Source organism: Camelus dromedarius, chromosome 1 (genome assembly GCF_036321535.1).
Source record: "Camelus dromedarius isolate mCamDro1 chromosome 1, mCamDro1.pat, whole genome shotgun sequence".
NCBI lineage: Eukaryota > Metazoa > Chordata > Mammalia > Artiodactyla > Camelidae > Camelus > Camelus dromedarius.
The window spans coordinates 11,114,088-11,141,278 of record NC_087436.1 but is presented as its reverse complement, the minus strand read 5'-3'; positions in this window follow the sequence as shown (position 1 = coordinate 11,141,278).

Sequence of the window (27,191 nt, the reverse complement as noted above, 5' to 3'; positions counted from 1 at the left end):
CCACATATAAGTGATATCCTACAGTTTAATATCATTACTTCTAACTTGTTTCCAAAAGTTCAAGTAATACATAAGTTTATAAATAGGCAGTGAAGTCTTTACATACCACCACCTAGGATCAATAGCTGTTCACGGTTTGATATGTGAACTGCTAGGTAATATTCTGTGATTTATACTAGTAAAAAAAAAAACTAGTATTATGCTGAACATACTGTTTGAGAGCTCTTTTTTTCCTATTTAATACATTTTGAGCATTATTCCCTGTCAGTATACGTAGATTTTAAAGACTGCATAGTATTTTGCAATTATAAACACTGCTGCCTCAAATATCGTTGTTCATCTATCTTAAACACCAGAAAGGACGTTTCTGTGAGACGGACTCCTAGAGAAGGTCGTTGTTAAATTTTGTTAGAAACTGACTGTTCTCATGAGCAGTGTGGCCCAATCACGTAGCTGGTAAGGGGTGGGTCTCCAACATACTGTCCCTGTGACTTTGTGTATTACCAGCACGATGTCTTCTCTAGATCAGCCGTGGCACTTGGAGTGAAGGCATCTTTCCTCTCCAGCTAACTCCTGGTGCCCTCCCTGTCTAACTGGTCCTGTGGTGGGTCTAAAGTCAGGTGGGCAATGCAGTTGTCATCAGGAAGGGAGCCTGTGTAATGAGTGTCCAGTGTCGGGTTAGGACAGGGTTAAGGATGAGTGTTGAGGAAAATGAGGCCATTACTATTGTGTATCTGGGAGAACACTGCTGGAGTTCTGAGATTCTGAACTTCCTCTGCTTTCTTCTCTAAATCCCGTTCACCTGATTATTCTGAACGTTTCATTCAAGTGATCACAGGGCCTTCAGACTTCACTAAGTTTTAGTTATTATCTTCAAATTTTTAAATAACCTTAATAAGCACAGTTACCTCATAATTTTAAGGTTTCTTACTTTCAACACATATTTTTGTCTACTGGGGCAGTTAATATGACTGAAGGTAATGCCATGAAATTTGCTGAAACGACATAATTTCAGTGAAACCAACATGATTTCATTCAAAATAGGTCCATTCTGGCAGAGAGAATTGCATTTTCCTCACATTTTCCCCTCCTTCTTAAGGCATTCCTCTGCCTCCGGTCTAAAAGAGTTTCTTGGCAGGAGGTCACCTTTAAAAGCCCTTTTCTGCCACAGCTATTTTTAGCCCTCTCTTGAATTTTTATATATACATTTTATATATAGCACTGTTCGTATCTTAAATTATTTTGAAAAGCAAATCCATTTAATTTAATATGACTTCTCAGAAATACTTTTTCCCTTCAGTCTTATTTTGGATTATTTTTCATGGATCATTAGGATGGGTTCCGACAACTCAGAACCAATGAAAAAAGACTGGGCTTGATGTCAGGAGAGCAGGGCCATGTCACTTAGCCTCTCTAAGCCTCAGGGTAGCATATAAGCCTCAACTGCCCCACTTCCCCTTGGGCATCATGTCTTTGGAGCTCCCGTATGCACAAAATTAAATTTGTTTTTCTCCTGTTAATCTGTCTTATGTCGGTTTAGTTATTAGACCAGCCAAAGAAGCTGGATGTGGAGAAGGGAAATTTTTTCCACCTTGACACCTCACTGAGTAGCAAGAGTTAGATAGTGTTACCTCATCTGATTTCTTTTTTTCAATGTGGTAGAAATTATTCTATTTTTAGTTTTAAATAATTTTGAAAATTTAAATTTAAAATAAGACAGCTGAGATTTCTGAAAATTTAAAGTTGAAATGAATGTGGGCTAAGTAAAGCCCAGCCCTCTGTAAGTAGAAAAGCGAGATCCAAACTCAAACTCTTGGATTCTATTTCTACTATTCTTCTCCACTCCCCAGACCGAGAAAGATCTAGGGCCATTGTGTCCATACTCAACGCGACTTTGCAGGGCCCAAAGAAAGAACGTCATTCCATGTACTCTCTGTGTAGAGACCACAGCAAGGACTGTCTTCCAGTGAGGCTGGAACTGTGCTTGAAGAGGGAACATTCTCTGTTCCTTTTCACACAACTCTTGAGTTAATACGACTGTTTCCCTTTAGGGAATGAATGAGTCTATGTTGATATAGACCCTTCCATGGTGCGGGTGGAGGTCCTCACACTAGTCTATGAGGTAGGTATCATCATCTGCACTTTATTCTCTTACAGATGAGGAAACTGAGGCTTGGTATGGTTCAGTAATTTTCCCAAGGTCACCGTTTCTAAAAGGAAGACCCAGGATTTTCACACGTGTCTATTTTTATAGCTCCTCGTAACTTGATTTGTGGCTCAGCCACTGTAATATGCACAAGATGAGACAAAACAGTAAATAATCTTTTGCTACTATCAGGTAAAACCAAAAACTAAAAATCAAACTAAAGTGAGGTCTTATCTCTAGACAGCATCTCTCCATTCACCCACTCTCAAAACCACATGATAACAACTAATATAAACAAACTTGAAGGAATCCAGGGTCAATACTTAAAAATGATTTTCAAACTTTATTACTGTATTATTTAATTATTTTATTTGGGGGGGTAGGTAATTTGGTTTGTTAATTATTTTAGAGGAGGCACTGGGGATTGAACGCAGGACCTTGTTCATGCTAAGCTTGTGCTCTACCACTTGAGCTATACCCTCTCCTCAACTTCCAAACTTTACTTGTAGTTTATGAAATCAGAAGGATCCACTGACCTAATTAAAGGTGTTTCATGCAGATCATAAATTATAAGAATTGAATGATAAAATTGGAAGATTTATGGGTTTTTTATCCTATTCTGCACATTAAAATACAAGCTGAGAGGAAGCAGCAGATCTGTTTTGACCTACTGACTCATGGGAGCTCCCAAAGTCTATTATTGCTTATCTTTAATTCATATTTCCACTAGGGGCTGAAAGTTCTCATCTGGTTGGCTGAACAAAGTATGCTTTTTCTCTTTTTGTGGCTTGATTCTCCTCTGTGATGGTAACTTAGATCAGATGCAGGAAAGCAACCCTCTCTGGAAAAAGAAGAATGCCTTTATTTATTCTAACTTGGGTTATCTGAAAGTCTGTCATATCTGAAGCATTAAAATATTTCGTGCTTGACCACCCAAGAATGGCAACTGTTCAGCTGCACAGAAAATCTGTATGGAAAACCTTCTCCCTGTGGCTTTTATAAAGCACACACAGTGTAGTCAATATGAATACAGTTCAATGTGATATTCATTTTATGTAATCAAATGAATAGTGCATTTATCCAGAGTGCTAATGTAAAAGCGTTATTATCAGCAAACAGAAGACTCTTATATCCATGCTATAATGTAATAATGTATGTGAAATCTCAATAATGGCCTTCTCTTTCAGGAAAGGGCGGTCATTAATTGAGTTGGTTTCCCATCAGAGAGTGGATAATGGTGTTTTCCAGTGGTGTTGATTTTAACATGAATACAAAATACTGATCTGTATTATTCTTACTGACATCTACAGTAGTAATAAGGGTATTAATTCAAGTTTCTTCTTCACTTTCCAGGTCTTTATACTTACAATTTAGTCATTTTGTTTCTGCTAAAAAGGAACAAGTGCAGACCTCAAAGGAAACAGATGTGAGTTAGACAACAGACAATGCCCCGGGGGAATTCACAGTTTTTTAAAGGAGACAGATGTGTCACCAGACAGTTGTAATGCAATGAGATAAGTGCTATGTCCACTTTTCACCTCACTTTTGCCCCTCAATCAACCTCTTCATCTTATTAAAATCTAAATCCAATACATTTTTCTGTCTTAGTTGGTCCCTTGGGTACATTTCCCATTCCCACTCTCTCAAACTTGGCTTTTGGTTTCCATAACATCACTTAATCCTGTTTTCTTCCTACCTTGATAGCTACTACTATATACTCTTTTCTAAGGACTTTTGTCTGTCTTGTAGTGGCCTCCAGAGCTTACTTTTCTTTCACTTTGCACATTCACCATTATTTCACTTATCATCTTTGAACTAATTATGAAATCTGAACAGCCAGAGTTGTGGAAGCACAGGATGATGGAAATGGCAGCCTAGGAGACGATGTAGAAGAGAGGAGGGAAGAAAGCCTAAAAGCTAGAGCCAATGTGCTGTAGGGGGAAGAGAGAGTCTCACGTGGAGTCTGAGTTTTTGATTCAATTGACCCTATAATTTTAGGGTTAAAGATCCCAAAGATGTCTCATAATGTTGTCTCAGATACGCTTAGATACTAGCATTTTATCTGATAGAAACTAGCAATCTTTTTCTCAAAAACTTTCTTTTAGAAGACAGTGGAGTAGGCCGTGTGCCTCCTTTCAGAGACACAGCGAAATTATAACTGCTTACAAAGCAACTATCAATGAGCAACCTAAGGACTCACAGAAAACATCTAAATATATAAAGACAAACGATACAAAGAAGGGACCACAATAAGTCAGGTAGGAGGGTGGACATGCAGTGTAGTCAAGACCCACATCCCGGGAGGCAACACACAAATGGAGGGTAGTCACAATTACAGTGGTTCCCCGCAAGGAGGGAGGGGTTCAAATCCCACACGGGGCTCCACAGCCTGGAGATGCTGCCCCAGGAGTGTGAGCCCCAAGAATGCTTGGTTTCAAAGGCCAATGGGATTGCTCTTAGGAAAGCCAGAAGACGGCAGAAACAAACTCCACTCTTGTTTTGTTTTGTTTTGTTTTGTTTTGTTTTGTTTTTTCACACAAAATCTCATATGCTCGGAGACCCAGGGCAGAAACAATAACTTAAAAAGAGCCTAGCAATACACAAATTCAATGCAGTCCCTATCAAATTACCAATGACATTTTCCACAGAACTGGAACAAAAAATGTTAAACTTTGTATGGAAACACAAAAGACCACGAATAGCCAAAACATTCTCGATGAAAGGAGAATGGAGCTGGAAGAATCATTCTCCCTGGCTTCAGACTATACTACAAAGCCCAGTAATCAAAACAGCATGGCTACAAAAACAGACACCTAGATCAATAAAACAGGATAGAAAGTTCAGAAGCAAACCTATGCACTTATGGTCAGTTAATTAATGACAAAGGAGGCAAGAATATACTATGAAGAAAAGACAGTCTCTTCAATAACTGGTGCTGGGAAAATTGGACAGCTACATGTAAGAGAATGAAATTAGAACATTTCCTCACACCATATACAAATATAAACTCAAAATGGATTAAAGACCTAAATGTAAGACTGGATACTCTAAAACTTACAGAGGAAAACACAGGCAGAACACTCTTTCACATAAGTTGCAGCAATATTTTTTGGATCCATCTCCTAGAGTAATGGAAAAAAAAAAAAAAGTAAGACCTAATTCAACTTAAAAGCTTTTTCATAGCAAAGGAAACCATTGACAAAAGGAAAACACACCCTATGGAATGGGAGAAAATATTTGCAAACCATGTGACCAGTAAGCAATTAATTTCCAAAATATACAAACAGCACATACAGCTCAATATTAAAAAAACCAAACAACCCAATCAAAAAATAAGCAGAAGACTTAAATAAAAATTTCTCCACAGAAGACATACAGATGACCAACAGGTACATAAAAAGATGTTCAACATCACTGATTACTAGATAAATACAAATCAGAACTACCTTGAGGTATCACCTCACACCAGTCAGAATGGCCATCAGCAACAAGTTAACAAATAATAATTGCTGGAGAGGATGTGGAGAAAAGGGAACCCTCCAACACTGTTAGTGGGAATTTAAATTGGTGCCACCATTCTGGAGAACAGTATGGTGGTTCCTTAAAAAAACTAAAAATGGACTTACCATATGATCCAGCAATCCCACTCCTGGACATATATCCAGAAAAGACAAAAACTCTAGTTCAAAAAGATACATGCACCCCCAATGTTTGTAGCAGAACTATGTACAATAGCCAAATTTTCCTCCATGAAAATGTTATCAATGAACACTTTCTCCAGCAATATATGAGGATTTTTATGCTACTATTCACATGTTATCAATATTATCAAAGATTGTGTGTTATCAGAGATTTTGATCTTTAATAAATTTTATTTCAAATCAATACAGGCTAAGAGTAAAAAATAAAAATGCTGAAATAGTACAGAAGAATAGAGTGGTGATTGAAAGCACCCAAGTCTTTTGGATCCCTCATTTGCAACTTCCAAAGGTAGTTGTGTTTACCAGCATCATGCATATATTTTCAGAAGCTTCCAGTACAGATAGAAGCATTATATATATATACATGTTCATACACAAGTGTAAACATAATAATACTTTACAACTTACTTTTTCACTTGATAATACAGCATAGATAATGGTCCAGTCAATAAATATGATACTGCTTTATTATACATATTTTTAACACCTTTATTGTGGTATGATTCCTGTACAGTAAACTACACATAATTCAGATGTATAATTTGATGAATTTTGATAGATTTATAGACCAATGAAACCACCACCACAATCAAGATAGCTAACATTTCCGTCACTCTCCAAGAGGTGCAAATCTCAAATTCCTAATTTATCCCTTCCCACTCCGTTTACCCAGTGGTAACCATAGTTTGTTCTCTATGTCTGCGAGTCCATTTCTTTTTTGTAGATAACTTTATCTATGTCCTATTTTTTTAGACTCCAAATATAAGTGATATCATATGGTATTTTTTCTTTCTCTTTCTGACTTAACTTCACTTAAAATGACAATCTCCAGGTCCATCCATATTGCTGCAAATGGCATTATTTTATTCTTTTTTATGGCTGAGTAGTATTCCATTATGCATAAATATACCACGACTTCTTTATCCAGTCATCTGTCAATGGACAGTTAGGTTGTTTACATGTCTTGGCTATTGTAAATAGTGCTACTGTGAACACTGGGGTGCATGTGTCTTTTCGAATTCTATTTTCCTCTAGATATATGCCCACGAGTGGGGTCGCTGGATCACATTATACATATTTTTTAATGGCCACTCAGTAGAATAGATACCCTGGATTTTTAGCCTAGTTTGTACAGATTAAAGTTTAAAGTATTCTAAGGATTTTAATTGCAAATAAGGCTGCTATGAACAGCTTTATATATGCATCTTATTTGTTAGTGCAAATACGTTTCTGACAGTCAAAAGATACGTGCAGCTTAGAATTTTGATAGTTCTTTCCAAGTTACCTGCTAGAAAGGTTGAGTGCTATTCTTCAAATTAGCTCTTTAGCTTCTCTACCTACTGCTGTCCTTTATCATTATTACTTGTTTTGTTTGCAGAATCAGTGTTTGTTCAGCTGACGTGGAATGGTGTGTGTTCTAATGGGATGTGACACTGGGAAAATTAACCTTTCCACCACCATCGGAGATTCTCCACAATTCTGAGACTTGTACAGAATGCCATGTGCTGCAAACCAGTGCATTTCAGTTCTCTGGTGAGGCCTGCATTACAATTGGCCACCTGGGACGAAATGACAGTGCAACCCTTGTGCTACTGAGGTTAACAGAGAACTTGGTGACTTAAAAAATTTTTGTACTCATAGGTCACTCTCCTACTGAAGCTGTTTCCTCTATGTGTCTTCAATTCTTCATTGTGACTCAGAGTTGCTATTACAGCAAATGAGTTGTCATGAATTTTGCATTATGGTGATCACCCTTAAACATCTTTGTACACCACCTAAGCTCAGGAGACAGAATTATTTACATACATTTTCAATCTATTTAAAAACAATATATACCTAGTCATTCAATGGCTCATTTATTCTGTGGTCTTGATAGAAAAACTGGGCAAATGTAATGCAATAGTTTGCTCATTGATTGCAAGGATACAACGGAAGGAACCATAAAATAAATTACTCCTCATAAAGATTTAAAGGTTGGCAGGCACCAAATCCACCAAAGTTGTTGTTGTTGTTTTGTTTTCCCTCCGGGTAGGAAAACTATTTATTGTGTGTCTGTACCTGATCTATCGTATCTGTCAAGTGACTGTCCTTCACTTACTTTGGGAAGTGTTTCCTTCCACCATTTTATAGGGAAGAGCTAGCTGGTAAAAGCACCCCACTTTGTAGTTTCTAGACTCATAGGCGCTGCTCATGATGACTTAACAGGACAGTTATTTCAGTACCAGGCTGGAGGATGGACAGTAGGAGCAATTATAAAATATAATCACCTTGTTATGCTGGAGATTAGGCAGAAAGAGAACAGAGGGCACCTGAAGGCATTGTGTCTAGTGTTCATTTCAGGAAGAGGAATCTGGTAAGAACTGAAGGTTCAGGAAGGTCAAGATCAAATGAAGTGAGGCAGAGCAAGCTGTGGCTTGAGTCTAAGGCAGTGATTCCCACGGTGAGTGATCATAAAAGCATATGATGATGTTTGTTAAAAAGCAGATTCCGAGATCTCATTGGAGATTCCAATTGAGAAATCATGCATAGGGAGGGTGGGGGGAGAGGAGTGGCTAGGAATCTACTATTTAGCCAATGATCCTGCTGCAGATCGTCTGTGTCTCTGCCTGTTGAGATAGTCAGCATCTGGAGAGCTGCCTCAGTCTAGGGGGTCAGAGGTTTAACCAGAGCATCTCTGGCAAGCAGGGCTGTTGCACTCCAGTTCTAGGCGGGGGACACTTCTTCCATCTGCTTTAATCTGAGCAGGAGATCTGAGTCATTCTTGCACATGAAACTGAGCTCTCGTGGAAAGAGAGCTACAAACTTGGGGATACCTCAGATCTTACACCAAAAGAAGATAAAATCAAATAAGTGCAGTCTTCCGTTTACAGTTTGACTTACGATTTTTCAACTTTATGATGTTGCGAAAGTGAGAGGCCTTCAGTAGGAATGGTACTTTGAATTTTGAGTTTTGGACTTTAGTCGTTTCCTGGGCTAGTGATCTGGGTAGGTCCTCTCCCATGATGCTGGCCAGCGAGCGGCAGTGAGCGCAGCGCCCAGGCAACCCTGCCATCATGAGGGTAGAGAGCCACTCTGTTTTTCACTCTCAGGGCAATATTCAATAAATTACATGAGATATTCAACACTCCATTATAAAATAGGCCTCGTGTTGGATGATTGTGCCCAACTGTAGGCTAACGTAAGTGTTCTGAGCATATGTAAGGTCAGCGAGGCTAAACTAGGATGTTCAGTATGTGAGACGTTTTCAAGGCATATTTGACTTACCTATATTCCACTGTCAATGGGAGGCTGGGGGCGTAACCCCTGGTAAGTGGAGGAAGATTTGTAGTTTTATTTTAGTTGTGCTGGTTTCTTTTGACATTTGTGACTTGGATCAAGACCTAACGTTGGACAGCTGGTGTGGTGTTCACTTTTACTTAATTTTTCCTATTTTAGAAGTTCTTTTTGGCCTTAGGTCTAAATTTTCCCCACCCATGCCACTATTTGAACAGCTTCTGTGGGTCTTTTTTTTTTTTCCCTTCCATTCTCTTCCAAATGAAGTGTTTTCTCAATAGGAATAGACAACGATTTTAAATCAGACAACTCAGAGGACTACTAGTTTCCATGGATTTATGATTGACTTTCATCAGAGGGTTCGACCTCAAGTTCTTTCAAAATCTGTGTGGGGGAGAGAGTGTGTGGAGGCAACAGGGGTGTGAATCAGATGGGGGTGGTAGAAACTTCAAACTGACAAGCCTACCACCTGCCTAAAAACATTAAAAAAAAATCAAAACAAAGCACCATGTTGTCAAAACAAAACAGGTCTTCAGAATAAATTCAGATGCCGCCATTTTTCCACATGCCCTTGACTTAAAGTCTCACACTGGTCGATTTGCAGCCACTGCCTCAGTGGTTTATGACATCAGGGCGACACTGCTTTAGTGACCCTACAGTAAAACACTGTGTGCACATCAGAACACAATATGCTGCAAGACAGACACGTTGGGCTACACTGGGAAAAGCAAGAGCAAGTGTGGAGTGGGGAGAAAGAGGATGCAAAAGGACCTACTACAACATGGCCTTGAATACCCTACCACGCTCCTCTGAGCCTCTGGTTCATGTGCAAAATGGATGTCAAGTACCTCTTTCAGGAGATCGTCTCAAGGTTTAAATGAGATAATACTTGTAAAACTTTATTCAATGCTTGGTATGTAGTACGCATTAAATAAATAATATATGGTGGAAATTACCGGGAGCATTCTGAAGAAGATGGGGCTTCTCTAGTGTTAATATTTGCACCTGGTGACAGGAAATGTGATGGAGAGATGCATTCCCTTTCCTCTTTCAGCCCCAAGGGTATTGACTGGTTCCCTTGTCCACGGCTAAGTGCAAACGTCCAACAGAGATTGCTCACAGCTGAGAACTACATCCTGAAGCTACTAAATTAAAGGCACATTCTTATTGTTTTTTTTTTTTTTCTTCCTTTTCCCCCTCTTTCCTCACTTCTTGCCTCCAGTCATGGTAACTACTTCTCCTGAGTTTTCTAAATGACAATCCCACCCAAGGTTATGGAGTGAACCGATGCTCTGGGTCTGAGAACAAGGAGGTGGAATGAGAGGGTCCCTTTAAGATGGTCAAAAGTGGACTTCAGGATGGGTTCGGCTGGGCACCTTAGACCCTCCAGTACACCTCACAGAAGGACTGACACCAGACTCCTCTGAGATGGAGCTGAGTTTCTTAGCAGTTGAGTTCCTTAGCCTTAGAAGGTCCCTGCAGCAGTCCTGGGACAGCTGTGTATTCAAAGGAGGGGTGGCCAGGTCCATCCCTTGTCCCCCATTGTGCCATTCCCTCTCTCCCACACATGAGCTCTGTAAAAGGAAGGTCACCAGCGAGAAGGTGAAGAGAGCCGTGGCAAAGCGACAGTTACTGCATTGTGGTAGGGGTATCTGCACTTGATTATCTTTCGGAGATAAAGTTTTCAATCGTAAGTGAGGTGAAATTTGTTGGATTTGATTGAACACACCGCAACAGGTAGAATCAGGTTTTTGGTCTGAGTAGGGATGGGAGGTGGACTGAGACCAGCAGTTTTTAAAACATAGCAAGCTTCAAGGAGCACGTATCTGATGTCGTACTGTTCAGTTCGTACATGCTCTCTGAGCCATTTTCTCTGCTCTGTTTTTGTGTGTTTACCCTAATCTGCTCACTCTGTATTATCCCAATACCCTCCCGAGTGGCTGCGTGCAACTTACAATCAGAGAGTACCAGCGTGTGAACAGCATTCATTTCTGCTCAGTACTGCTTAATTTCTCTGATGATCACATTGACAACCTTGCCCTCATTACAGAGGACTCAGAAATACTGTCTGAATACCTAATGGGAGCCAAGTAGAGGACTATGCTCACTTTTGCATTTCTTCATTCTCAGGTAAGATTTACTGAGAGCCTACTTTGTGCCGGATACTCTTCCAGGTGCGGGAAGTGCACCGTTGAACAAAACAACGGCTTCATTTTTATCAGTTTACATCCCAGCAGAGGAAGGCAGACCAAAAAAAAAAAAAAAAAAAAAAAAAAATCAATAGCTATATTCTAGGTCTAAAATGCAGAAAAAAGAAACAGAGCAGGTAGGCTGAGACAAACAGCCGGGAGCTGTGTGGGTCTGGGATAGCCACCCCCACATCCGGGGCTGAGGTGAGAGTTTTACGATGGCCTTGAGGCATGTGTGAGGGACAGCAAGGGGACCTCCGTGGCTGGACCTAAAGAAGCTGGAGGCAGTGGAAGTAGATGACATCAGAGAGGACCTCAGGGGCCGGGTCACGACTAGTTTTTGCAGGTTCTGGTCAGCATTTTGGATTTTATTCTACCAAGACGGAAAAACACTGTAAGGCTTGAATACAGAACTGATATTTTAAAAAGATCATTGCTCCTGTGGGGGCGGGGAGAAGGTTGATGGTGCTAACCGGGTCGCGATGATCACCTTACAGTCTTGTCTGCAGACACAGGGATGACTCATAAAATCAGTCCACAGACTATGTTTTGTATTTTTAAGGCAAAGTGAGCACCACACTTGCTGCTCTGTGGTGTGATATTATGCCTTCTATGATGCCATGATTGAAGGATTTTTTTTCCTCCAAGGGGATCTTTAGTTTAAGTTCGTAAAATATTCTGTCCTGCTGTCAAAGTTGTGGTGATACTGAAATCTGAACCTGTTCTGTTCTGCTCCTTTCATTTTTTTTTAATTGAAGTATAGTCAGTTTCAATGTGTCAATTTCTGATGTACAGCACAATGTCCCAGTCATGCATATACATACATATATTCATTTCCATATTCTTTCTCATTAAAGGTTATTACAAGATATTGACTATAGCTCCCTGTGCTGTACAGAAGAAGTTTATTTTTTAATCTATTTTTATATATAGTGGTTAACATTTGCAAATCTCAAACTCCCAAATGTATTCCTTTCCACCTCTTTCCCCCAGCTCATTCTTTACATCTCATAAATGCCTTATCAGACCTCGGTCTGTTTGCTAGGGTTGAAAAGTGGTGGTAAGTATCTTAGCCTGATAGGTTCTAATTTACGGTACCACGACTTAAACTTGCATGTATGAAAGCTGAGACTTTTTCAAGTTTTATTAAGAAGTTTTGGATAATGTCAAAAATGAGCAGTCCAGCTGGTTTCCACAGAATTACAAATTGAAGCACCCCAGAGATGAGCAAAATCAGACAGTTCAGAAAAAAGGAAACAAAAGTGAAAAGAAACAATTTTTAACAAGTTATAAATATTCAGTTATGGCCAAGAGACAGTTGGGGTCAAAGGTAAAGGGACAGGTGTGAACCAGGCAGGGACTCCCAGGAGACCAGTGAGATAGCACCACCTTTAGACCAGCTTTGAAATATCTTGGTGATTCTCATTAAAAGTTCTTTATTTTTAGAACAAGCTGAAATGTTACTGGACTATCATGAAATGGCTAAAAGTAGGATAATATATTCACTGCGGAAGTTAGGAAGGCCTTAGGGAAGGAGAATATGACATTTTCCCTCACAGCTGAGTTTCCTGGCGAATTAGGCTCTAAATGTCCGTGAGAAATTATTACTGAAAAATGAGATCACACCCAAATACTAAATAGAATATATTGTCACTGAAGACAAACTTGCATATTTTATTCTTCCCTATAAAACAATAAATTATGCCACTTTTGTCAGTAATGGACTATTAGTGAGCCAAAATTTAATTAAAAATGAAGAAATTAAGTCAATTTATTCTATGAGGGGAATAATAAACGAGAAATATGACCTTTCCAACTTAAAGAAGTAAAAAGTTTTGTTATTCTGATTGACGTCTTTTTAGGGGATGCGCAACTTTTGATAATTTATACCATTGTTACATCATTTTTGACCCTTCCAATCAATGTGAAAATATCTCACAATTAATAATTATAAATATATTTCTTCCAAATACAACTACATATCTTAGTTTCCACATATTATTTTATTTAAAAAATATGAAAGTCTATCTATAGTGACTTGTCTCTTTTGCCCTCCAGGGTGATGTAGTGATTCCAATTCCCAGATAACCGGGCTGTTAGAGTTAAATGGAGAGAAATCCTCTGTGCAAACCATGTAGATGGACACCCAGGAAATGGATGGCCACGGGTGGCTGGTTTAATCTCTTTAATTATAATTTTCTTCATCTGCAGAAAGGCAGTTACAGGAAAAGTAAATGAAATATTATGTGTAAACATGTAGGGCAGTAGAAGCTCCATAAATTTTGGGTTCTCTGTCTGTGCTGTCGAGTCAGTTGAGAGATATCATGATGGTAGTTACAAATGACATAGAAGTGGCTCCAGAGTGGTAAATTCATGGATTTAAGGGGACAAGGAATTGAATTGTCATTCCTTGAACTGTAATCTTACAGTTAACATGATATATTTTCCACCTCCAAGCACAGGCAGTTTTGGAGATTTTGGAGTAAATGGCTTGTTTTGGTCTGTCTTTCTTTCTTCATTCTCCTTCCTTCCTTCCTTCCTTCCTTCCTTCCTTCCTTCCTTCCTTCCTTCCTTCCTTCCTTCTTTCTTTCTTTCTTTCTTTCTTTCTTTCTTTCTTTCTTTCTTTCTTTCTTTCTTTCTTTCTTTCTTTCTTTCTTTCTTTCTTTCTTTCTTTTTCTTTCTCTTTCTTTCTAGTTATTAAGTGAGAAAATTGGCTAATTAATTTTTAGCTGTGAAACCATGAATTATATAGAAGCATGTTTTTTAAGTTTCAAAATTTAGAAATGGAGTAGTTACTTCAAGGAATCAATATCAATTACTGAGAAGGCTGTATTAAAATCTGCCCTGGTATTATATTTGTCGGTTTCTTCTTGAGATTCAGTTTCTTTATTTTTTTGCTTTATGTATTTTGAAACTATGTTATTGGTGTGCATAAAAAATATATACATTTGATCAGTTTGAAGTTATTGCTGTCTATTTCTATTTATCCTACATTTTCTGTGTTTGTTTTTCTTTCTTGCCTTTTCTTGGATAAAATTTTATTTTTTTAGATTTTGGGTTTGTTCCATTTTCTCCCGGTTTGAAAATTATATTGTTTTGGAAACTCTGTTACGCTAAAAAATTAAATGTGCATATTACATACAACTAAGTTTATGTCTAATAACTTTATTCTCTTCCCAAACCAAACAAGGACTTTCTAAATGCTCTAACATCAACTGATACTTCATACAGTCATCATTTATTTAGACTTCACTATGTTTACCATTTTCTTTGTTCATTTGTCTTTTTTTGGGGGGGGTACATTTTACTTATTCCTTCTGGGGTTTTTTAAAAATCCTAAAACATTCCTTAAAAGCTTAGTGGAGATTTTTAAATTATAAGCTCTCATTTGTTTGGTCTGAAAAGACATGATTTATTCTTTTTTTGAAAGGTAGCTTTGCTGTTTACAGACTTCTAGATGGTGAGTTGTTACTATCAACATTTTGAAAATACAATTCCACTGTTTTCTAGATTGTATTGTTTTTATTGGGAAATCAGATGTCAGTCTGATACTTCTTTCTTTGTAAGTAATTTTTCTTTTTTCTTGAGTTGACTTTAAGATCCTTTTTGTCTCTTTGTTTCTCTTTTTCTATGTTCTTTGTCATGTTTCTTAGCTATACTATGAAATGACGTTAAAAAAAGAAATTCTGCTAAATGTTCACGTGGTTTTTCGAATCTGTGTCTTGGAGTGTTGAATCGGTTCTGGATATTTTTCAATTGTTATCTCTCCAAATATTTTCTCTGCTCTCTTCTATCTCTTCTCCTTATGAAGCGCCAATTCAATCTGACAGGTCAGATATACTCACCCTGTTCTCCATATCTCATCCGTTCAGTGATTGCTAACAGCATTCCCCTCTCTCTTTCTCTCATAGATAAAGAAACCCAGCTTTGCAGATAAGAAAGAGGTTTTCTTTGCAAAGATAGAGGCACAAACTCCTTATTTGGAATCTCCTCATCCTTGTTTGATATACAGTCTCTTTGCCAGATGCTTCTTCTTGATGGATGTTTTCAAATCTGCATATGATGAAGTTTAGACAGTAAGAGACTACAAATACTTTTATACCGTGTTTCATTTCGTTAATTCCCTTGCTGCTACGTTTTTAGCAACTCTCAGTCCCAGCTCTTGTCCAACTTGGATGATTCCGTACTTCTGGCTACAGTGACATTCATTGAATTTCTTTGCTTGCTCAGATTAGAAGGGGTATTATCTCACCTGTAAGAGGGTCAGTGAACGAGGGGCAGGAGCACCTTTGCATGACAAAGTGACATCTCCTTTGTGTGTCATTAAGTTAGAATACTAGGAACTTCTCTGTATTTTATTATCATAGGCAACAGTGTGTTGATAAGAATTTAAAAAAATTCTTTACGAAGGTCCTGGAGAATTGGGATAATAAATTGTCTGTCATCAACATACACAAAGAGTTCTAATTAATAGCTTTTTATTTTGATGGTGGTAAATTTACTATATCTCTGCTTTATTAAAAGGATAATAAAGTTGGGTTCTTTACTTTTGTTTTTGATGACTTTTTTGAAGATAATCAATTCATATTGTTAGAGGGAGTAAGACAGAATGAGTTAGCAGGACTTGGGTTTACTTAAGATAAACAGGCTTTAAAAGAAAGGAAGTCTGTGTTTTTTGAGTAGATTCACTATTTTGGGCCAATGAGGACCACGAGAATGCACATTTTACCATTTAATCACTAGTTTTTTTTAATTGAACTTATTAATTTATTATTAATTAATTTTAATAATTTGCTAGTTTTATAAGCCAACATTGATAGCTTGTTTTAATTTTTATTTCTTTATATTGAGTGAACTCAAACATTATTTACAAATAATTATTGTGTTTTTCAAGATATAAGAAACATGCCAGACACATATTTTAGATGAGACCGGGCGCATTCAGGGTGGTGTGGCAGTAGACACATATTTTAGAAACAGAGATTTTGGAATGCCCAGTATATAGCATCGAGTTCCGAAACTGATTTCCCTTCTTTCAGGTGCAGAAGTTAGTAGCAGAAACAACTCAATGTAAAAATCATGGAATGCTTCATGAAGGAGATGGTGACTTGGAAGATGAGGATTTATTTTCATATATTGCCTAAAGTAGTGAGAATTAAATATCAAAACAGGAGACAAGTAAGTAGGTTGGAATTTTTACCCAGAGCATTGGTGTGGGTGGCATTTGTTCAGAGTGGGAGAGAGACCACATTGAATAATTTGATACAGAAAATAATTGTATGTGAACCAGAAATCTACATCAAACAAGTTAACACTTTGGGAGATTTCAGATCATCTGTAAAGTCTAGAGTAGCCTTGACCATGGGCTAGACTAGCTGAAAGGAGTAAACGAAGGAATTAAGTCTGGCCGGGAAGGATAAGTTTCACTGGCTTATGCATCTGCTCCCACGTCCTCTGGAGGAGAAGCCGAGTTGAGTAGACAGGACGGGGTTTACTCTGTGAACAGAGTCACGATGGGCTAGAGAGCTCCTCTCTGCTGAGCCAGGAGAGAGGATTTTCAATTTGGAAGTAGTCCAGCGTACTTTTCCTGTTTCACTGATATATAGATAACAGCTCAAATAAGACACAGAAGACCAAATCCCTTAACTTTTGTGCTGGAAAATATTATTCTGAAGTGGCTAGTCGAGTCAGACTGCTCTTAAGCACTCAGACACTGGACGTGACTGTTAATACAGGGGAGTGGGTGGGCTGGTGAATTGCTATTTATAATCTTCTCTTAGTGCTTTATCTCTAGTTTCTACTGCATGTCAAATCAAGGCTGTTCGAAAACAGTGGTTGGCTTTCTGATTACAGTTACCTTGCAGTTGCGTTCTTTCTTTCAAAGACCAGGGAGGTGGCAGAGCAGAAAAAAGAAAGCCTTCCCAGGTCGGCATAGACAGGGAAGACTGAACAACTGGAAACCATCCACACTTGGAGCATTCACCCTCCGGGTGTGTCAGCAAAGTGAAAAAGAAATGCAAGGGGAACATTGCCTTCCACTTCACCTTCCAGGCTGGACGGGGATGAGGTGGTGATGTCATCTTCCACGGAACTCCACGTGCTGCCTCATCCTTTGTGAGTCTTTACAAGCCCTGGTTAGAAACTTCTCATTCAGCTTTTATCAAGGAGAGAAACTGAATTTGCTGGCCAAGGTGAGGATATTTGTGATGTTTCTGATGTCCAGAATAAGGTAACAGACAAACCACTTCCTTTATGGAATGCTCCCAGCACGAGACCTGTTTCTGTGTGTGTGTGTGTGTGTGTGTGTGCACGTGTAAATCTTTCAAGGCATCACCATCACAGACAATTCACCCATTGAAACTGCTGATAGAAACAAACTCAGTCAGGAAAACAATTTTTTTTGGTGGCACTAGTATATAATGAGAAGGACGATAATATATTCTAGTGTCTTCCACTTAATTTATTGCTTTCTTCACAATCCTACCCCACTACCTTTTCTCTCTCCTCTCCATTCCAATAAACTTTTTTGCCTGTTCCTACCTATTTGGTTACCATTTTCTCTACCTCTATCCTTCTAAGTACTCTTTTGATTTATGTGGAGTTAGTTTTTCTTTGTCCTTTAAAACTCTCTCAGGAACTGCCACCGGATTCCGCGTTGCTGTTATTGGATGTGCCGACTGCGTTCTTGATCTAAAGTCTGGATTGTAGTTTCAGTTACACGGCTGAGGATTTACCTACTAATTGATTTGGGATATGAATTCATTCTTCAGGTGAACGACTTAAACATGCCTGGTGAAAAGCCTCTAATGTGGAGAAAAATAAAGCAAACAAAACAACACAAATGTCTTACTTGCTCATTTCTCGAGCAATGCAGGGGAGACATGTAAATAACGGAGCTATTTATATCAGCTGCCACTTTGCTTTACCCGAGAAGTAACTCTGCGGCTACTTTGAACATTGCTGCCTGGCAGCAATATGGATGGGCGATAACTGTAAAACATTCTCTGTGTCAAGAACTATACATTTTAATGCTATTTTTCATTTTAATGGAGTTGGAAGCTTTGGGAACAGTCCTGATGGAAATCTTCAACCGGCCCTGAATCCACTGTTACATTATACAGTTAAAGGTTACATTATACAGTTAAAGGAAAAGGCAACCGTTTTGTCTCTGCAAATACATAATCATGTGCACAACCAGCTCTTTAACCGAGAGTGAAAGAAGAAAAAATAACTTCAGTGTTTTGGAACATCATGTTTCTCATTGGATATAGGATTTCCCCCTGAATTAAACATGCAAACTTCTGGAGTATTTAAGTTTGTTGTTGTTTTGCTAAATATTTGTTGAAACGTGTATTTTGCTTTCTTGGAAAACATCCTCTGTTCTAGGCTGTGTGATTCCTTCCTGAAGTTCCTTTTCTTTTAGTAAATGTCTTTATTGAGCTGACAGTTCCTGTGCTTGAGGATATATGTTTTTATGGTTTTATAAGTGGATTCATTTCCTTTCTCCCTGTCTTTTCTATTGTTGGCTACACTTTAGAAAATCCAAAACACATTCAGTTAGCTCACTGAATACATATTTAGAGATAATGGAATGTAAAAATGGAATATTTAATTCTTTTCTTTGGTGCACAGTATTAAAAAACTTTGTAAATAGTTTTTGTTTTCTTTTGTTTCCGTTATACATTGGGTATTACAAAAATGGATACACTTTGTAAATTATTTTGTGTTCTTTTGTTTCATTTCTACACTGATGTATTATAAAAAAAATTGATACTATGCCTATATGGGAAAAAATTCTCTTCATTACTGGAACCAGGGAACCTGGTTTAATCCATTTTCAATGTGCACTGACACAAAAAAGAACAATTCTGTCTCTTCAAAAGCCATGCTGTGGAGCTGGTGTTCTGTCTTGAGAAAGTATGGTCTTTAGTGTAAAGAATGCATATATTCATAAATTGCAACCTTGTGCAGTTAGTGAGATTCCAGCCACAGCTTCTTCAGCGGCATAGCCTAACATCATTTCACTTATCTGGGTTGCATTTTCCTCACTGGTGAAACCGGAAGCCATACTGGTCTTAATTTGCCGAGTTAATCAATGACAAATGCTTTGCTGTGTGTGGCTCTTTCCCAATGCAGGAATTGAGTTTGTTTCTAACTTTGCACGTTGTCACTTGATAGCTCTTCTGTGACCTTGTGAAGCCCATGTGATGTGTCAGTGGATTTGAATATACTGTCAAGATAAGGAGATTGTCCCATCTTACAGTACTCCTGTGATGCATAACCAATAAAAAAGAATTTCTCTCTTTAGAAAAATCACGAAAGACATCGTAAATGCTACCCAGCAGTGTTATAATTCTGCCTTCCCATCATAGCCTCTGGGATTAATGCATTCATGAGTACCAATAACACGCTGGCTTTAGAACAGAGTAAGCAAATGTAATTTTCCTGCCCCTTCATGCCATCAAAATGCTCCTATTTCCTGAAATAGTTCATTCAGGTTTCCAAGAATTGATAAGAGTGTACATCATTTATTGTACATGTGTAACTCCATTGCTTAACATTTTCACAAACCTAGAGCATTCACAAACTTGTCGTCCCTCAGATTCACTGCTATAGGAACAAAAATAGAAACACAAGCTAAAAGGTGTTTAGAGGACATTCTTGGAAATGCCCTCTGATCATGGGGAGAAAACAAAATCTTACATGGTCAAGCGATTTTATCTGAAATCTGCTACTCACATGGAGTACCAATCTGCAATCACAGGAGGAAACTGGAAAGCCAAAAAGATGCACAGAACTACTTTCTAAATCTCCAAAAGGACCAGGTGAGAAACGGCATCGTTCAGACTCCTGTTGGAGGTCTGGGATGTGTTTGAATCACAGGGAAGTGCTTTCTTCTTATCCTGTCTCCGCCTTGAGGTAGAACTCAGCAACCTGACTCATCCTTTCCCAGTGTGCGCCTGCCCAAACCAGACACAATGGCACTGCTCATAGCAAGTTAATTAAATTTTACTTAAGGTTTAATGAGGAACAGGAAGGGTGTTAACACTGGGCACCACAGGGTGAACTTCACAGAAGTTGCCATTGGATGTCCTCCCCTCCACACTTCCCTCTTGCTCTGAGCTGCTTCATCTGTTTCCTCCCCCCCCCCAACTCCTCTGTATCCCCAGATTAAAGCTGAATTTTCCAAACCATCTCTGTAGAGGCAACCAGGTCATCCCGGCCTGTCCTGTTTAGCCAAACAAAACCCCAGCTGTCCCGACGTTGTCTTTGGACAGTAGGTCCATGACTGGAGAACACTGCCCCTACTGTCACTTGGGAAATCCTGCCTTTGGGGGGCTCAGGAGGGAACACAGAAATTCCTCCAACTCAAATAAAAGAGCTCCTGTAACTTATGAACAATTAAAAAAGTATTTATTAAGAACACACTTTTGTGGAACAGACAGTATATTAGGCATTTGAGGATGGCAAATAACAACACAACCAGAAACAAGGCTGATGCCCCCATAGAGGTCACTGCTGGGCAGGAAAGATAGTCATTAACCAAAAGATGACACAGATGAATGTACAATCACAATGGGGACAGGAATGAGGATGGAGATGATAACACAGGTGATACAATTATCCTGGCCAGGGGTGGCAGGGGACTCTTCTCTGAGAGGCTGAGACCCGAGGGGAGAGTATGATTTCAGTAAGCAAAGGAAGGGGTGGCTGGTGAGTTGTTCTGGACAGTGGGAACAGTATGGGCCAAGTAGTATGAGCATTTAATGAACCAAAAGGAGGTGAGTGAGGCTGGGGCATGGAAAGTGAGGGGGAGCATGGTGTGAGATGAGCCAGAGAGAGGAAGGAGCTGGTCTTGGCTGGTCCTTGCAGGCCAAGTTAAGGATTTGGGTCTTTAAGTCCTTTTGAAGGCTTTTAAACTGGGACGGGGCATGGGGAGAAAGGATGTGACACACCACATTTATATTTGGAATAGCTCTGAATAGAAGTAGGGAATGAATTGGTGGATGGGGGCGGGCAAGTGGATAGGGAGAAGTCACTGGAAAGCTCTTGCAGTGGTCCAGTGTGGACGGAAGTGGATACAGGTGAGAGCTGACCTGGGTTTGATAGGGAAAGAGAGGAGGGGAGGTCTCTGGGCTGACTGACGGGCTTGAGGCTTGCATAAGAGGACCAGGGAATTTGTCACGTTCGTGAGATGAAGACCTACTGGACACAGTCATCTGGGGAGGGAGGCCATGATGTCTGTTTTAATATGTTGATCTAGAGATGCATTTGAGAAATACTTGTGGAGATTGGCTACATGAGCCCAGGGTTCAGAGAAGAGGTCTAAGTTGGGTATATAATTTAGAATCATTCCCATACAGTAGCTTTGTTGTTGTTCTTGTTAACTTAAAAAATAGATTTACTGAAATATAGTCCACATACCATACAATTCACCCATTTTAAGTATATAATTCAGTGGTTTTTAATGTATTAAAGACATATGCAACCATCATCACAGTCTATTTTAAAACACTTGCAACTTCCCTAAAAGAAAATTTGTATGCTTTAATTATCACCCCAGCCTTCCCTCACCCCGAGTCCTAGGCAACCACTAACCCACTTTCTTTTCCCGTAGGTTTCCCTATTCTGGACACGTCATAGGAATGGAACTATACAACACGTGGCCTTTGGTGCCTGGCTTCTTTCCTTTAGGGTCACGTTTTCATGATTCATCCATGTTGTATTTCCTTCTTGTTATGTCTGAATCATGTTTCATGTACCACATTTGTTTGTTTCTCCATTTGTCATCCCATTGCTTTTTGGTGCCCTAGCGACAGGTGTGATTAAGAAAAGATGATGGTGTGAGAAGCAAATTCAGTTTCAGCCCAAACTTGAGGAGTTTCTCACATTTAATGGCTGAATAGCAGAGGATGAGTTTGTACAGGAGACCTTTCCAGCTGTTCCTTCTGTCTCCTGTACAAACTCATTCTAGATAGGAGAAAAACATGGGGATTTTGTCTCATGGAAACTACAGCATTTCAAAAAGGAGGGAGAGCTGAACAACGTCAAACCCTGCAGTGTGACTGACGTTCAGGGAGATGGAGACTGAAAAGTGTCTCTTACGTTTGTGGATGTGAAGTCCATCAGTGACCTTCGTAAGTGCCATTTTGGTGGAATGAGGGGGGTACAAACCATATTGGCGTCGATGGGGGTGCCCAGATGAGGAAATGGGGATAGAATAACAAGAAAAGAGAAAAAGCAGTTTGGTAGGTGGGGGATAATTGTGGTCAAGGAAGGTTTATGGAATCCTTACCAAACCTGAATGGTTGAGTTATGAGGGAGAAGTTAAAAACCCAAAGGAGACCTGAAACAAGTGAACTGTGCTCCCGCACAAGGTGGAAGAGAGACCCTAGACAGTAACAAGAGAGAGGGTGGATGGATACAGTCCCAGGTGGGTGTGCATATTTCACATGTGACAGATGAGAGAATTTCCCATCTGCAAGCCTCCACTTGCTCTGTGAAGCAGAGGGGAGTCATCTTCCGACCACGAGGGAAGAGGCTGAGAGACCAGGAGTTTGAGGAGGGTGGAGGAGGGGTTGAAAACGCCATTGTGGGTGTGGGAGGGTGAGCAGTCAGTAGAATTAGTGAGGCTGCCGGGCAAGACTGCGGGCTTGCGTGAGGTGCTGATTCTGAATTCCTAGTGAATCGATCAACAATCAGATATTTATTGTTGCCTCTCCTGGCAGTTTCCCTGGACTCCTTAAAAATGGGCTGCTTTCCTTCCATCACAGTCTATAGTCTTGAGCATGAGGCTTGGACTTTATTAGTGGTTTTAAGGCAGCAGGGAATGAATGTCAGCACACCAAGAAGATGCACTCGGTGGCAGGTTAATCACACCCGAGAGAGCTGGCAGCTAGCATCACAACTTTTTGTGCTATTAGAGCTCACCTTCCCTACTCTCCTGCAACTACAGTGCATCTCACTTATTCACTTATTGATTCAGAAATATTTGTTTAGTGCCCACATGTGCCGGACTCTCCACTACTTCAAGGATTGCCTATTCTTCCCTGACAGGCAGGGTCTATGCCCCCAACTCAGCCCTGAAGCAGCTGCAGAAGATGGACCTCTGCCCCTCTGCACCCCCACAGGGATATGGGAGTGAAATCTCGGAGCAAGGAATGAGACCAGAAGGAAGGAACCAGGGCATAGCCATTCAAGGACGACACAGCAGTGAGCGCCAAGATGGAGGAGAATTCAACTCCCAGTGGACCAGGAGGCCCAAGAGGGTGGGAGATTCGACCTTCAGTGGACCCTGAACTTCATTGTACACATTGTAATGTACCAGCATGGCGAGTGATACACCCGCAGGCGCCTTGACAGTTCTGAGGCTGACCAGGAAAGGTCAACGAGAAGGTGGTGGCCCAGCTCCTGGGGATCCCTACCCCTTCCCCAAAGTTAGAACAAGCCTCTCACTTGTTAACATATAAAAACTAGCAACACCAGCCTCATGGTTGCGGTGTCTCTCTCTTGCCTTCTGAGACAGCCCGCACTGTCTGTGGAGTGTGTATCTGCTTTTACTCTAAACTAAACACGCAACCCCACACCCGATACCTCTTGTTCATTCTCTTACCTTCTCTCTAAGTAAATCTACTTTTACTGAAAAAAAAAACCAAAAAAAAACCCCACAAAGATTGCCTGTTCCTTCCCACCTCTTTGTCCCTCACACTAGCCTTCTCCTGTTTCCTTTTTATTCTTTTTCCTCTTTGTGTCTCTATCTCAGGATGGGAAGTAGGAGTTATCAATATTTTCCTGGACTCTCACAGCTTTCATTCATGGACAGAAGGATATGACAAGCCTGCAGGTGAGGACGTGACATCTGTTACGACCCTCAGCCGGGCCGCCCGTGCGGCCTGTGTTACTGTGACGCCCACGTGGACCTGGGGTAGATTCTGCAGAATGTGTCTTATTTGAATGGTTTCTTCATGTAAATATCTCATTACTAGATGGCGAGTTTTTATGACAATTTCTGGATTCTATTAAGCACAATTTGTTTTCTTTAATAAATATTTATTGAAATACTATGTGCCTGTGAATTACTATGCAGAGGAGGGGATGAGGGAAGTCAGAGTATTAAGAAACAATCTTTATAAGGAGTTCAGAGTCCCTCAGAGAAGGTACACAGGAGAACACACACAAAATGTGTGTGAGGTCAAGCCACAATATACGTGTGCAAGAGAAAAGAATTAAAAAAGAGTGTGGGTTAGTCATGGAATGCCTTTTGGTGAGAGTGAAATTTGAAACAGAATTTGACTGGCGAGCTGTTCACCAGGAAGTAAGATGGGGCCGAGTGAGGGGGAATAGCAGCTGCTAAGCAGATGGATCTGGGCGCACAGCTGAGGCCTGGACAGTGTGGGAAGCCTGACTTGAGAAAAAGAAGGAGGTGTAGGCAGGAGCCAGACTGTGAAAGCCCTCTGATCCACGCTGAGTGTCTGGGCTTACCTGCGGGCAGTGGACGACGAGGGAAGCGCGCTAAGCAGTTGCAATGACCGCGTGAGCTGTTGCTTAGCAGAGCTGCTCCGGTGGCGGTGTGCAAGCCGGCCCAGCAGGACTGAAACTCTGAAGAAGGGGGTCAGTTATGAGTTTAGACAAGAGATAAAGAGGTCTGGAACTGGGCTGTGGGGCTGGGAACACTGGCCTTTAAAGCCAACTGGCCTGAAGGCTCATCTCCCTGGTGCGAGACCCCCAGGCTGGGGAGCCTGACGGGAGGCTCAGAGCTCTCACTCCCACGGGGGGACCCCTACACTGTAATTACTCTCCGGTTTGTGGGTCACTCACCCCGGGGTACGTGGGATTTGATTATATTACGTGTGTCGCGCCTACCCATCTCATTGTGGTTCCTCTGTTATTGCAGAAAGGGGAAGGGAATAGCCTCGATTCTTGTCTCACCCGAAAGGTAAGAATTCAAACGGGAGACCCAAGGCACTGTGGAAACAAAAGACTTATTAGCAAAGGGAAAGGACACCTCCAAGAGCTGAAGACGGACTGGTCCAAGGGAGGTTAGAAGTGACTGTCCCAGACCCTGCTTCTTTTGTGAGGTTGCCTAGGGGCTGTCGTAAGCTAATTTGATAGTTGACATCATTTGAGTGGCACGTGTGGGCTATGTAACTCTTTCCTTTCCCACAATGCGCACAGGAAAGCCCCTGGAGGAGGGGCCAAGCCACAAGGCTAATTACATCATAATGAGCACTGGCTCATGTCAGGTGGGGTCCTCCTGTCTACGGCACAGTTGCAGCTGTCTGGTTCTACCTGGTTTCTTTGTTGACACTCATTTAGAGAAAGTAAAGCTCTCTGAAGCCCCTTATTCTGAGCACAGGGGTACCATTGTCTTCTGGATTTTTCCCTCCCTTTTCCATCCCTTTGCCCAGTGCCTCTGTCTCTTTAACTGCTTAACACCTTATGTCTTTAGCTGTAGAAGGTCTTTTCCAGTAGGTTCCAGTCTTTTTCACTGATGGTTGTTCTGCAGTTAGCTGTGATTTTGGTGAGCTCGTGAGAGGAGGGGAGCTCACGGTTTTTCTGCACCATCTTGGTCGATCTCCATTGATGATTCTGAGTACTAGGTGAGAAGCCAGTCTGCAGGGAGAGTAAAAGATCAGTTTTAGATACGTCAGTTTGGAAGAGCCTCTGGAACGTCTAGGTGGAGAGACACAATAAGAAAATTTACAGAGATTAGGAAAGAGGTCTGGGGGAGTAATAAAGAATTGTAATTTATTAGTCTAAGAATGGTAATCAAAATCATGAGGTCAAATGAGGTTGCTAGGAAGAAGTAATAGTGAAAAAAGAAGAGAATGAAACATGGAAACCTGAAAAATACTGGTACTTAAGGGTCCGGTAGAGGAAAAAGAAATATCACCATGTAAAAGACTCATGAGGTAGCAGAGAACTAGGAGAAGCCAGTGAAGGGGTCAGATTAGAGGAAAAGGTGAAAAATGTGAAAAGCAGGTGATGTTGGGGTTAAGTCTTGTCCACCAGTCTGAGAATTAGCATGTCCTTAATGCCTTTTAGTACAACTCCAAAGTTAGGTGTGGGGAAATAGATGGGTGAGAAAAATCAATCAGATGTGACTGGGTTGAGGGATACACGGAGACTGGGGAATATACAAAATAGGGAGAGGGAATGGCTCAGTGGTAGAGTGTGCCTTTAGCATGCACAAGGTCGGGGGTTCAATTCCCAGTATCTCCATTTAAATAAATAAGTAAATAAATAAACCTCATCATTTTGCCCCACCCCCCCCCAAAAAAAAGGAGGGGGGGAAGAAAATACAAAATAGAGGGTAGGCATTTTCAAATCACAGCACAGCCAAGGTGATGAAAGGTAAGAATATTTGCTATCTGGAAAAAGGTTCATTAGGATTTTTCTTTTAAATACTCCTTGGGCCAATGCATGGGGGTAGGAGGTTTTCTGCTCTGCGTTCCACATGCTACTGCTGTCAGTGGTGAGCGGCTGTTACCAAAAGACAGACTCTTCTAATAATTAAGAGTTTTCAAATAGGAACGTCCTTCTTAGTAAGGAAGGAAATTCATTATCTAAGACATGTTAAGAAGAGTCTGAATAGCCTCTTATCAAAACCCTGGAGAGGTAGGTCCTGTACGATTTAAGGGTTTAAGAGAGTCTTTTTAACAGGAGACTTCATTAAATTATGACCTTTTGTTTATAATGGCTGACAATTGTAACGTGAATTAAATGAAAACTCTAGATTACAGACCTCTGACGTGCTTTATAATTCTCTTGTCGTCTTATGCGCTCTGTCTTTTTGTGAAACCCTCGCTGGTGCTCCCACCTGGGCACGCCTGTCTCCCACTTGGCACACAGGATCCCCAATTGAATGACGTGGTCTTTGTC